A 15,511-nucleotide genomic window follows, 5' to 3' on the forward strand; every position below is an offset into this window, starting at 1 on the left:
GCGTTCGAACCGTCTCGGCGGTGGCGAACGAATACGACATGGTCGTTCATCAGATGGACGTCAAAACTGCATTCCTGAATGGAAATTTAGAAGAGGTTATCTTCATGCAGTTACCGAACGATGACGTCGGCAAATCGAAGGTCTTTCGATTGTGAAAAAGCCTCTACGGCTTGAAGCAAGTGGGTCGTGCTTGGAACCAGCGATTCGACGATGAGATAAGAAAGCTTGGTTTCTCTCCGTTGAAGAGTGACTGCTGAATTCACTGTGCAAATACCAGGCCAGCCTGGCAGATGGCATTGGCAAAGCCTGAAGCGTATTCTGCGATACCTTCGAGGTACGACCGATACGGCGTTGGTATTCCGCAGAAACGCGAAATCGGAACCACTCATCGGGTATACTGATGCAGATTTTGCCAACGACCTCGATGATCGAAGATCTGTATCAGGCTACGCTTACATGGTCTTCGAGAATCTAGTTTTTTGGTAAACAAAACGTCAGTCTGTCAGTCTGTCGTCGACCGAAGTTGAGATAGGAGTCCTTTGCCACACAGTCAAGGAAGGTTTGTGGTTAACAAATTTCCTTGGTGAATTGAGTGTGGTTAGCACCCCTTTCATGTTAATGGAGGACAACATCCCTTGCATCCAGTACATAGAGGAGGCGCGGACCCATCAACGCGTTCATCAGGGAGATCGTGACGGGCGGTCAGCTTTCTCTGCGACACATCTCTACTGAAGATCAGCCAGCTGATGCGTTCACGAAGGCGCTACCGAGAGCGAGTCATCCGAAGCTGTTCAGCATTCTCAATTTACGAATTGAGGGAAGGTGTTGAACTTACGATTTTGTTTTGGATCCTCCGGAGCCAAAACGTTTGGGATCGGTCCAATTCTCCAGCAGGATATCTGCAGCCACCGCGAAGTAACCAAAACAGTTTGTTTTGGTCCTCACTTACTTTGCACCATCAATAGCGAATGATAATTCCCGAACAATAGAGTTGTTTTTGACATTTCTTACGCACACTTGCTGAGCGTGTACAGATGAGACGGGACAATTAACCTAAAAAAACTCTCGGTACAAAAAACGAGCAGCCGGTCGACACACATAGTCGTTTTTGAGGTTGATTGTCCCAAAACTGAAAAGTGTTGGTGAAACAACCAGCATAATATCACGAACACTATCAGCGGCAAATAGGACTATAGAATGGTGATGATGATGACAGTACAACTGTTTACATCATCACACGATTACGCGAGACTACTCAAATTGTGTTCGTGGTAACACAACAGTGTTGCCTGATATTCTAAAGTACGCATTGAGAAATGAGTTCTCTCCCGGTTAGGGAATATTAGAAGTGGAAAGTGACAAATAGCTATCGCTAATGTAATGGGTAGTTGTTTAAGGACTCGACAAACAACCCTGAATACATAAACCTGTTAAATTTGCCATCCAAACTTTTCCAGCTCTTTTTTTTTTAAATCTTCCAGCCTTTTCTGAAAAACAGTTGGCATCTCTGAGCCTAAAGAATTCCTAATCTAACCCACAATTTACGAAATCAGAAAAAAATTATCAATGCAAAGTTGAATCTGTTTTGAGATAAGGTTGAAATAGTTTACTTTGCAATGCTAAATCAGCCATGAATTTTATTCGATGCACATATTATTTTCATCCAGATTCAGCTGAGTTTGCGGGACAGAACCAAATAACCATATTTGACCGACTGACAGAGCTTAAATCAAGTGTATTTAACAAGACTAAATTTAAAGCAAACATGTTGACAGAACTTTCAAGAAAGATATTTATTATTTGTCTTGTTTGTTCATTTAAAGAATATAATATGATTTGATTTGACAACATATTTTACGAACAACGTCCTCATGCAGATGAAATCAATCTGCTTAACACATCATAAAAATACTGCATCAACTAAAAGTATTTGGTCATCGCATGTTCCGAAAGCTGTTGACTTTTTGCAACGAGAAAAAATGCCTGAGGAAAGCGAGTAATATTGTATGCAGTCAAACGAAATTTTCACATCAGCTTTTTTTTAAAACCGCAACATCCTTGGAGTTTTCAATAAAAGAGCCTTGATGTGGAAAGATTACGAAATTTTTAGATAAACACTTTAACGATGAATACAAACACTATAACGAAAGCTATCGCAAACCAAATCAAGTAAACAAAAGTGAAGTTAACGGTACTAGTTGATTGCAGCCTTCCCTCAGCATCTTTGAATGAATTTTTATTTTTACGCGCTCGCTCCCGGCAGGCAAACAATTTGTCTTTGTACATTTTAATACGCTCACAGTCGCACTTTTCGGGGCTAATCAGTTTGGGTTCAATCAAAACCATCTCTGGTAAAGTGAGATTCAATTTCCGATCTATCAACTCATTGCGAAGGACAATTCCTGACATTTGTTTCTCAGCAGGTTGCTCAGGATCTGTTCGAAGCAACACGAAAACCGTCCTCAAATCGGATATCAATTGAAAGGATCCGATTGGTCCCAACGGAGAACATTCCAGAGGCAGAAAAGTGCGTTTGTCGTAGAAACTGATAACCACGTTGATATTGGTGCAAGCGCTCCAACTGAAGCTGATGTCGAACATTAGCGACCCGTTGCAGTTGAAGACTAACTGCAGGGTATGGCTTGATAGGAAGGCATCTCCCCGTACCTTGGTCACAATCTTCAAACAAGCTGGATCAATCACTTCCGGTACGACATGATCCACTAGGTTAAGTTGGTGCTCATCCGATCGATGTTTTTCTGCATCCCGATGCTCCAGATATGCTGACAAGGTCCAATTGTCGGAAAACCGTTGATGTCCGAAGACGTCCATGCATTCGGTTTTCACGTACAAGTCTGTATACTTTTCGCAGTTTAACAGGGGAAAATGACATTCGGAGTCGCTCGATTCGGCCGATGGAAGCAAGCAAGTTAATGTGAGAACCCTCAAAAAGACCGATTCGCCTTTGGTGGCACTGAACATGACTCTCTTTGAGAATCAGGTCTTGGCGAGCTGAACACGGTAATGACTGTTATCGAATAACCATAGTCAATCAGGAAACAAAATAATCGAACTTTAATTATGTTTGCGTTATACGCATTTCGAGTGAAATACCTAATTATGTTTGATGATCCTCTCCCCAGAAAAGCACGATTTGCGCTTGCGGGTTTCCGAAACATCTGGCGCTCACGCCAGATTTCTCTACGAACAAATATCCGAATCTTCAACTCAAACGCCAAATTCGTATTGTTATACGGGTGCGAAACTTGGTTCGGCGCCGGACTCTTGGGTAGGTTATTTTTTATTTACAACTACATAGTTTATTAAAGGCCTTTTTCTTTTACAAAGTTTAACCCTTAGATAGGTAGGTAGGTACATTTTAAGCAAATGATAGAACCATTTATAGAAAACATCTTATACTCTTAACAACTGAGTAACTGGAATCTATTTACCATGCAGGTACAACCCAAAACCAGTGAAAAAAATCGGTTACTCACTTTGAAAAAAATTTCCCCATGCTTAGTCCTTCTCACCTAGTTTGCTACACACGAACCCCTAACAGACACCTCTGCTCGATCCTCGCTGGGTGATGATAAACGTGGGCAAGGTCATCGCTTGGCAGTATCAATATATCCACCAGCTGCAGCAACCCGAGTAGACAGACACAGAGCGTCGTAGTAGGGTGGAATGACTTCCCCTGGCAGTTAAATCAAAACTTATGGCTAACATATCCATATTGCAGCGGCAACGGCCAACCATCATCAATCAGAACTGACTGGATCGTTGTTGTCCGGAAGCGAGCAGCAGCAGGAGAGCGTGATTGAGCAATGAAAACGAAACACAAACAGGAACAAGAAAAATGCTACTGATTGTGTGTACTATTGGCTGCTCCTCGAGTGTGTACTATACGCTAATGACTTAGCTTCTCAGAGACTTTCTTTGTTTCCAGGGTATATGTCTGGCAATTTGTGACTTAGTAGCGGGTGGATAGAAGCGAATGGAAGATAGTTGACTTAGAATTCCCAACGTGTTGTCAGCCTTGAATGAATCCTGAAGCTGTGACTATTATTCACAGAAATTAATTAGACATAACAGCAGTAACAATTAGCTAACTACTTTCAAAGATAGATCAATTATATCACGCTATGAATATCAGCTCGAATGTGTGTATTATAATCTGACTTAAATCATCGGTCCCTTGAAAGTTTAATCAAGCCCGTTTTACTAATAGCACTTACATTTTTATCTATGGATTCGTTTTCGACAAAAAAATGAACCATTTGCCTTCGACTGCCTGTCGAGTATACATAGGGAAAAGACTAAAAAGGCAAGCAATAGGCTTAAGTCTTCCCCACCCCAAAGTTGGAGGATCGCTACGAGGATGAATAATCGAACATGACGTCAACTTCTTCGGTTTGACCTGTCGTGCTTTTTTGTTCCCACTGACCCAGGTATTGAACAATAATCAAGATACTTACATGGATCTCTTCCAGTGCTTCCTGTGCTGATTTCGTCCCTCGTCTAGCTCTATATGCGCAACAGAGTTTCGCTTATCAGAAGCTGCACCAATTTGCTGCTACCAGTTAATGATAAACAATAATGATGATGATGACGACGTGATGATGTTAGAACGTCTTCCAGCTCCGCAGTTTTTTTTTCTGCCTCGTTCAGCTGCTGATTCGCTGATACCTACCTACCTAAGGGTCCAGCGCCGATTGACCGGCGCATAGGGCTGAGATAAAAGATCTCCACTGCTGGCGATCCGGAGCCAGCGTCTTCACTTGCTGCCAGCCAAGGTTCTCGTCAACTGTGCGGATTTCAGCGGCTAGACTTCGCCGCCACGAGCTTTTGGGCCTGCCTCTTCGCTGATTCGCTGATGACCCTAATTTTTGCCCCAAACCCCTTCGAGATAATTCCGTCGTTTCCACCCTTTGCTGGAAATTTTCAACTTTTTACACGTATTTCGACACCGATCTGAAACTGAACCGAACTTGAATGTTTCCCCCAAAGGTGCAGCAATAATATTGAAACGAAACTGAACAATTCCCGTATTATTTGCGAACCGTCAGCAGACTCGCGACTTATTCGACCTTTTTTCCACGAACGAAACGATTTTGAAATCAGAAAGTTGACATATTTTGCTGATTGGTTCACGAAAACGTCACTTTTGAAGGGGCCACAGTTGATTTTGCACTGAAAAAAACTAGCACTTTTGTTTTACGAGATTTTTGTCAAAAACGTGAAAAACTGAATCTAAATAATTTTTTTTTCATTTAAAAATTCCAACTTTGGCATAAATTAACAAGATTGACATTATTAAAAAAATTGAAACACTGAAATATGAACAAAATTCTTCAAACAAACACGTAATAGATTAACTTAAAAAATTAACTTATTGACAAAACTTGCAGATATAAAAAATTAAGAAAATTAACAAAATAGAAAACTGTCAAAATTGACAAAATTGACAAAATTGACAAAATTGACAAAATTGACAAAATTTACACAAATTGACAAAAATGACAAAACTGACAAAATTGACCAAATTGACAAAATTGACAAAATTGACAAAATTGACAAAATTGACAAAATTGACAAAATTGACAAAATTGACAAAATTGACAAAATTGTCAAAATTGACAAAATTGACAAAATTGACAAAATTGACAAAATTGACAAAATTGACAAAATTGACAAAATTGACAAAATTGACAAAATTGACAAAATTGACAAAATTGACAAATTTGACAAAATTGACAAAATTGACAAAATTGAAAAAATTGACAAAATTGACAAAATTGACAAAATTGACAAAATTGACAAAATTGACAAATTTGACCAATTTGACAAATTTGCCATTTTTGTCATTTTTGTCATTTTTGTCATTTTTGTCATTTTTGTCATTTTTGTCATTTTTGTCATTTTTGTCATTTTTGTCATTTTTGTCATTTTTGTCATTTTTGTCATTTTTTTCAATTTTGTCAATTTTGTTAATTTGTTCAATTTTGTCAATTTTGTCAATTTTATCAATTTTGTCAATTTTGTCAATTTTGTCATTTTTGTCATTTTTGTCATTTTTGTCATTTTTGTCATTTTTGTCATTTTTGTCATTTTTGTCATTTTTGTCATTTTTGTCATTTTTGTCATTTTTGTCATTTTTGTCATTTTTTTCATTTTTGTCATTTTTTTCATTTTTGTCATTTTTGTTATTTTTGTCATTTTTTTCAATATTATCAATTTTGTCATTTTTGTCAATTTTGTTAATTTGTTCAATTTTGTCAATTTTGTCAATTTTATCAATTTTGTCAATTTTGTCAATTTTGTCAATTTTGTCATTTTTGTCAATTTTGTCAATTTTGTCAATTTTGTCAATTTTGTCAATTTTGTCAATTTTGTCAATTTTGTCAATTTGGTCAATTTTGTCAATTTTGTCAATTTTGTCAATTTTGTCAATTTTGTCAATTTTGTCAATTTTGTCAATTTTGTCAATTTTTTCAATTTTTTCAATTTTGTCAATTTTGTCAATTTTGTCAATTTTGTCAATTTTGTCAATTTTGTCAATTTTGTCAATTTTGTCAATTTTGTCAATATTGTCAATTTTGTCAATTTTGTCAATTTTGTCAATTTTGTCAATTCTGTCAATTTTGTCAAGTTTTCAATTTTGTTAATTTTGTTTATTTTGTCATTTTTTTCAATTTTGTCAATTTTGTCAAGTTGTCAATTTTGTCTATTTTGTCAATTTTGTCAATTTTGTCAATTTTGTCATTTTTGTCAATTTTGTCAATTTTGTCAATTTTGTCAATTTTGTCAATTTGGTCAATTTTGTCAATTTTGTCAATTTTGTCAATTTTGTCAATTTTGTCAATTTTGTCAATTTTGTCAATTTTGTCAATTTTGTCAATTTTGTCAATTTTTTCAATTTTGTCAATTTTGTCAATTTTGTCACTTTTGTCAATTTTGTCAATTTTGTCAATTTTGTAAACTTTGTCAATTTTGTCAATTTTGTAAATTTAGTCAATTTTGTCATTTTTGTCATTTTTGTCAATTTTGTCAATTTTTTCAATTTTGTCAATTTTGTCAATTTTGTCAATTTTGTCAATTTTGTCAATTTTGTCAATTTTGTCAATTTTGTCAATTTTGTCAATTTTGTCAATTTTGTCAATTTTGTCAATTTTGTCAATTTTGTCAATTTTGTCAATTTTGTCAATTTTGTCAATTTTGTCTATTTTGTCAATTTTGTCAATTTTGTCAATTTTGTCAATTTTGTCAATTTTGTCAATTTTGTCAATTTTGTCAATTTTGTCAATTTTGTCAATTTTGTCAATTTTGTCAATTTTGTCAATTTTGTCAATTTTGTCAATTTTGTCAATTTTGTCAATTTTGTCAATTTTGTCAATTTTGTCAATTTTGTCAATTTTGTCAATTTTGTCAATTTTGTCTATTTTGTCAATTTTGTCATTTTTGTCATTTTTGTCAATTTCGTCAATTTTGTCAATTTTGTCAATTTTGTCAATTTGTCAATTTTGTCAATTTTGACAATTTTTTCGATTTTGTCAAATTTGTTAATTTTGTCAATTTTTTTTCAATTTTTTCAATGTTTTCGTTTTTTTTAAATTTTGTCAATTTTGTCAATTTTGTCAATTTTGTCAATCTTATCAATTTTGTCAAATTTGTCAAATTTGTCAAAATTGACAAATTTGACAAAATTGACAAAATTGACAAAATTGAAAAAATTGACAAAATTGACAAAATTGACAAAATTGACAAAATTGACAAAATTGACAAAATTGACAAATTTGACAAATTTGACAAAATTGATAAGATTGACAAAATTGACAAAATTGACAAAATTGACAAAATTGACAAAATTTAAAAAAAACGAAAACATTGAAAAAATTGAAAAAAAATTGACAAAATTAACAAATTTGACAAAATCGAAAAAATTGTCAAAATTGACAAAATTGACAAATTGACAAAATTGACAAAATTGACAAAATTGACGAAATTGACAAAAATGACAAAAATGACAAAATTGACAAAATAGACAAAATTGACAAAATTGACAAAATTGACAAAATTGACAAAATTGACAAAATTGACAAAATTGACAAAATTGACAAAATTGACAAAATTGACAAAATTGACAAAATTGACAAAATTGACAAAATTGACAAAATTGACAAAATTGACAAAATTGACAAAATTGACAAAATTGACAAAATTGACAAAATTGACAAAATTGACAAAATTGACAAAATAGACAAAATTGACAAAATTGACAAAATTGACAAAATTGACAAAATTGACAAAATTGACAAAATTGACAAAATTGACAAAATTGACAAAATTGACAAAATTGACAAAATTGACAAAATTGACAAAATTGACAAAATTGACAAAATTGACAAAATTGAAAAAATTGACAAAATTGACAAAAATGACAAAAATGACAAAATTGACTAAATTTACAAAATTGACAAAATTGACAAAGTTTACAAAATTGACAAAATTGACAAAATTGACAAAAGTGACAAAATTGACAAAATTGACAAAATTGAAAAAATTGACAAAATTGACAAAATTGACAAAATTGACAAAATTGACAAAATTGACAAAATTGACAAAATTGACAAAATTGACAAAATTGACAAAATTGACAAAATTGACAAAATTGACAAAATTGACAAAATTGACAAAATTGACAAAATTGACCAAATTGACAAAATTGACAAAATTGACAAAATTGACAAAATTGACAAAAATGACAAAATTGACAAAATTGACAAAATTGACAAAATAGACAAAATTGACAACTTGACAAAATTGACAAAATTGAAAAAAATGACAAAATAAACAAAATTAACAAAATTGAAAACTTGACAAAATTGACAGAATTGACAAAATTGACAAAATTGACAAAATTGACAAAATTGACAAAATTGACAAAATTGACAAAATTGACAAAATTGACAAAATTGACAAAATTGACAAAATTGACAAAATTGACAAAATTGACAAAATTGACAAAATTGACAAAATTGAAAAAATTGACAAAATTGACAAAATTGACAAAATTGACAAAATTGACAAAATTGACAAAATTGACAAAATTGACCAAATTGACAAAATTGACAAAATTGACAAAATTGACAAAATTGACAAAATTGACAAAATTGACAAAATTGACAAAATTGACAAAATTGACAAAAATGACAAAATTGACAAAATTGACAAAATTGACAAAATTGACAAAATTGATAAAATTGACAAAATTGACAAAATTGAACAAATTAACAAAATTGACAAAAATGACAAAATTGATAAAATTGAAAAAAATGACAAAAATAACAAAAATGACAAAAATGAAAAAAATGACAAAAATGAAAAAAATGACAAAAATGACAAAAATGACAAAAATGACAAAAATGACAAAAATGACAAAAATGACAAAAATGACAAAAATGACAAAAATGACAAAAATGACAAAAATGACAAAAATGACAAAAATGACAAAAATGACAAAATTGACAAAATTGACAAAATTGATAAAATTGACAAAATTGACAAAATTGAACAAATTAACAAAATTGACAAAATTGAAAAAAATGACAAAAATGACAAAAATGACAAAAATGACAAAAATGACAAAAATGACAAAAATGACAAAAATGACAAAAATGACAAAAATGACAAAAATGACAAAAATGACAAAAATGGCAAAAATGGCAAAAATGACAAAAATGACAAAAATGACAAAAATGACAAAAATGACAAAAATGACAAAAATGACAAAAATGACAAAAATGACAAAAATGACAAAAATGACAAAAATGACAAAAATGACAAAAATGACAAAAATCACAAAAATGACAAAAATGACAAAAATGACAAAAATAACAAAAATGACAAAAATGACAAAAATGACAAAAATGACAAAAATGACAAAAATGAAAAAAATGACAAAAATGACAAAAATGACAAAAATGACAAAAATGACAAAAATGAAAAAAATGAAAAAAATGACAAAAATGACAAAAATGACAAAAATGACAAAAATGACAAAAATGACAAAAATGACAAAAATGACAAAAATGACAAAAATGACAAAAATGACAAAAATGACAAAAATGACAAAAATGACAAAAATGACAAAAATGACAAAAATGACAAAAATGACAAAAATGACAAAAATGACAAAAATGACAAAAATGACAAAAATGACAAAAATGACAAAAATGACAAAAATGACAAAAATGACAAAAATGACAAAAATGACAAAAATGACAAAAATGACAAAAATGACAAAAATGACAAAAATGACAAAAATGACAAAAATGACAAAAATGACAAAAATGACAAAAATGACAAAAATGACAAAAATGACAAAAATGACAAAAATGACAAAAATGACAAAAATGACAAAAATGACAAAAATGACAAAAATGACAAAAATGACAAAAATGACAAAAATGACAAAAATGACAAAAATGACAAAAATGACAAAAATGACAAAAATGACAAAAATGACAAAAATGACAAAAATGACAAAAATGACAAAAATGACAAAAATGACAAAAATGACAAAAATGACAAAAATGACAAAAATGACAAAAATGACAAAAATGACAAAAATGACAAAAATGACAAAAATGACAAAAATGACAAAAATGACAAAAATGACAAAAATGACAAAAATGACAAAAATGACAAAAATGACAAAAATGACAAAAATGACAAAAATGACAAAAATGACAAAAATGACAAAAATGACAAAAATGACAAAAATGACAAAAATGACAAAAATGACAAAAATGACAAAAATGACAAAAATGACAAAAATGACAAAAATGACAAAAATGACAAAAATGACAAAAATGACAAAAATGACAAAAATGACAAAAATGACAAAAATGACAAAAATGACAAAAATGACAAAATTGACAAAATTGACAAAATTGACAAAATTGACAAAATTGACAAAATTGACAAAAATGACAAAATTGACAAAAATGACAAAATTGACAAAATTGACAAAATTGACAAAATTGACAAATTGACAAAATTGACAAAATTGACAAAATTGACAAAATTGACAAAATTGACAAAATTGACAAAATTGACAAAATTGACAAAATTGACAAAAATGACAAAAATGACAAAAATGACAAAAATGACAAAAATGACAAAAATGACAAAAATGACAAAAATGACAAAAATGACAAAAATGACAAAAATGACAAAAATGACAAAAATGACAAAAATGACAAAAATGACAAAAATGACAAAAATGACAAAAATGACAAAAATGACAAAAATGACAAAAATGACAAAAATGACAAAAATGACAAAAATGACAAAAATGACAAAAATGACAAAAATGACAAAAATGACAAAAATGAAAAAAATGACAAAAATGACAAAAATGACAAAAATGACAAAAATGACAAAAATGACAAAAATGACAAAAATGACAAAAATGACAAAAATGACAAAAATGACAAAAATGACAAAATTGACAAAATTGACAAAATTGACAAAATTGACAAAATTGACAAAATTGACAAAATTGACAAAATTGACAAAATTGACAAAATTGACAAAATTGACAAAATTGACAAAATTGACAAAATTGATAAAAATGACAAAATTAACAAAATTGACAAAATTGACAAAATTGACAAAATTGACAAAATTGACAAAATTGACAAATTGACAAAATTGACAAAATTGACAAAATTGACAAAATTGACAAAATTGACAAAATTGACAAAATTGAAAAAATTGACAAAATGACAAAATTGACAAAATTGACAAAATTGACAAAATTGACAAAATTAACAAAATTGACAAAATTGACAAAATTGACAAAATTGACAAAATTGACAAAATTGACAAAATTTACAAAAATGACAAAAATGACAAAAATGACAAAAATGACAAAAATGACAAAAATGACAAAAATGACAAAAATGACAAAAATGACAAAAATGACAAAAATGACAAAAATGACAAAAATGACAAAAATGACAAAAATGACAAAAATGACAAAAATGACAAAAATGACAAAAATGACAAAAATGACAAAAATGACAAAAATGACAAAAATGACAAAAATGACAAAAATGACAAAAATGACAAAAATGACAAAAATGACAAAAATGACAAAAATGACAAAAATGACAAAAATGACAAAAATGACAAAAATGACAAAAATGACAAAAATGACAAAAATGACAAAAATGACAAAAATGACAAAAATGACAAAAATGACAAAAATGACAAAAATGACAAAAATGACAAAAATGACAAAAATGACAAAAATGACAAAAATGACAAAAATGACAAAAATGACAAAAATGACAAAAATGACAAAAATGACAAAAATGACAAAAATGACAAAAATGACAAAAATGACAAAAATGACAAAAATGACAAAAATGACAAAAATGACAAAAATGACAAAAATGACAAAAATGACAAAAATGACAAAAATGACAAAAATGACAAAAATGACAAAAATGACAAAAATGACAAAAATGACAAAAATGACAAAAATGACAAAAATGACAAAAATGACAAAAATGACAAAAATGACAAAAATGACAAAAATGACAAAAATGACAAAAATGACAAAAATGACAAAAATGACAAAAATGACAAAAATGACAAAAATGACAAAAATGACAAAAATGACAAAAATGACAAAAATGACAAAAATGACAAAAATGACAAAAATGACAAAAATGACAAAAATGACAAAAATGACAAAAATGACAAAAATGACAAAAATGACAAAAATGACAAAAATGACAAAAATGACAAAAATGACAAAAATGACAAAAATGACAAAAATGACAAAAATGACAAAAATGACAAAAATGACAAAAATGACAAAAATGACAAAAATGACAAAAATGACAAAAATGACAAAAATGACAAAAATGACAAAAATGACAAAAATGACAAAAATGACAAAAATGTCAAAAATGTCAAAAATGACAAAAATGACAAAAATGACAAAAATGACAAAAATGACAAAAATGACAAAAATGACAAAAATGACAAAAATGACAAAAATGACAAAAATGACAAAAATGACAAAAATGACAAAAATGACAAAAATGACAAAAATGACAAAAATGACAAAAATGACAAAAATGACAAAAATGACAAAAATGACAAAAATGACAAAAATGACAAAAATGACAAAAATGACAAAAATGACAAAAATGACAAAAATGACAAAAATGACAAAAATGACAAAAATGACAAAAATGACAAAAATGACAAAAATGACAAAAATGACAAAAATGACAAAAATGACAAAAATGACAAAAATGACAAAAATGACAAAAATGACAAAAATGACAAAAATGACAAAAATGACAAAAATGACAAAAATGACAAAAATGACAAAAATGACAAAAATGACAAAAATGACAAAAATGACAAAAATGACAAAAATGACAAAAATGACAAAAATGACAAAAATGACAAAAATGACAAAAATGACAAAAATGACAAAAATGACAAAAATGACAAAAATGACAAAAATGACAAAAATGACAAAAATGACAAAAATGACAAAAATGACAAAAATGACAAAAATGACAAAAATGACAAAAATGACAAAAATGACAAAAATGACAAAAATGACAAAAATGACAAAAATGACAAAAATGACAAAAATGACAAAAATGACAAAAATGACAAAAATGACAAAAATGACAAAAATGACAAAAATGACAAAAATGACAAAAATGACAAAAATGACAAAAATGATAAAAATGATAAAAATGACAAAAATGACAAAAATGACAAAAATGACAAAAATGACAAAAATGACAAAAATGACAAAAATGACAAAAATGACAAAAATGACAAAAATGACAAAAATGACAAAAATGACAAAAATGACAAAAATGACAAAAATGACAAAAATGACAAAAATGACAAAAATGACAAAAATGACAAAAATGACAAAAATGACAAAAATGACAAAAATGACAAAAATGACAAAAATGACAAAAATGACAAAAATGACAAAAATGACAAAAATGACAAAAATGACAAAAATGACAAAAATGACAAAAATGACAAAAATGACAAAAATGACAAAAATGACAAAAATGACAAAAATGACAAAAATGACAAAAATGACAAAAATGACAAAAATGACAAAAATGACAAAAATGACAAAAATGACAAAAATGACAAAAATGACAAAAATGACAAAAATGACAAAAATGACAAAAATGACAAAAATGACAAAAATGACAAAAATGACAAAAATGACAAAAATGACAAAAATGACAAAAATGACAAAAATGACAAAAATGACAAAAATGACAAAAATGACAAAAATTACAAAAATGACAAAAATGACAAAAATGACAAAAATTACAAAAATGACAAAAATGACAAAAATGACAAAAATGACAAAAATGACAAAAATGACAAAAATGACAAAAATGACAAAAATGACAAAAATGACAAAAATGACAAAAATGACAAAAATGACAAAAATGACAAAAATGACAAAAATGACAAAAATGACAAAAATGACAAAAATGACCACATTTTCATATGTGATGAAAGAAATTAGAGAAACATGAACTATCAAAGAACGAAAGAACATAAGCCGTAAATATCATGAAAATTTCGAAAAAGATACAACGGCTCACCGACAGGACTTGAACCTGCAATCTCCGCTTCGGTACAACGGCGCGTTAGCCAATTCCACCACGGTGAACGTGATGGATCCGGCGAACACGAGCAATCGAGCTCTGCCGATCAACTGCTGGACCTTCTATCGAAACACCATGTATATCCCGCATGTGATCTTTCCCTCTATTGATCTCTCTTGTTTCTCTAACCCCACCCATCGACTCGGGATTTTAGCCGAACGAGCACATGGTCGATTGCTTCGGGTTTGCCGCAACTTACGGTCAGATGAAGAAGCAATCAGTGCCGCTCAAGGTTCCGAGCAGACCAGTTACACAGGGAGGTGTTGCTCTGTTGAAATCAATACTGATGTCATGAAATCGCTTGGTACATCTTTGTACCTGAAAATGATCACATTTTCATATGTGATGATTAGATGATGGTTAGAGAAACAAGAGAGATCAATAGAGGGAAAGATCACATGCGGGATATACATGGTGTTTCGATAGAAGGTCCAGCAGTTGATCGGCAGAGCTCGATTGCTCGTGTTCGCCGGATCCATCACGTTCACCGTGGTGGAATTGGCTAACGCGCCGTTGTACCGAAGCGGAGATTGCAGGTTCAAGTCCTGTCGGTGAGCCGTTGTATCTTTTTCGAAATTTTCATGATATTTACGGCTTATTGCCGGATCCATCACGTTCACCGTGGTGGAATTGGCTAACGCGCCGTTGTACCGAAGCGGAGATTGCAGGTTCAAGTCCTGTCGGTGAGCCGTTGTATCTTTTTCGAAATTTTCATGATATTTACGGCTTATGTTCTTTCGTTCTTTGATAGTTCATGTTTCTCT

General features: G+C 30.1%; 2 protein-coding genes across 6 annotated transcripts in view; one reads left to right on the forward strand and one right to left on the reverse strand.

Annotated features, from left to right (window-relative positions):
- Nucleotides 1–4,701, reverse strand: part of LOC129747506 (sorting nexin lst-4) — a 29,346-nt gene extending 24,645 nt beyond the window's left edge. Inside the window, exon 1 of the mRNA XM_055741762.1 lies at nucleotides 4,479–4,701. The gene's annotated coding sequence lies outside the window, so the exon portion shown is untranslated. The remainder of the gene's footprint in view (nucleotides 1–4,478) is intronic.
- The window catches only part of LOC129747505 (copper-transporting ATPase 1), a 108,905-nt gene that overhangs the window by 75,754 nt on the left and 17,640 nt on the right, over nucleotides 1–15,511 (forward strand). The gene's annotated exons all lie outside the window — the stretch shown is intronic.

This window comes from Uranotaenia lowii, chromosome 2, assembly GCF_029784155.1.
Source record: "Uranotaenia lowii strain MFRU-FL chromosome 2, ASM2978415v1, whole genome shotgun sequence".
NCBI classification, from domain to species: domain Eukaryota; kingdom Metazoa; phylum Arthropoda; class Insecta; order Diptera; family Culicidae; genus Uranotaenia; species Uranotaenia lowii.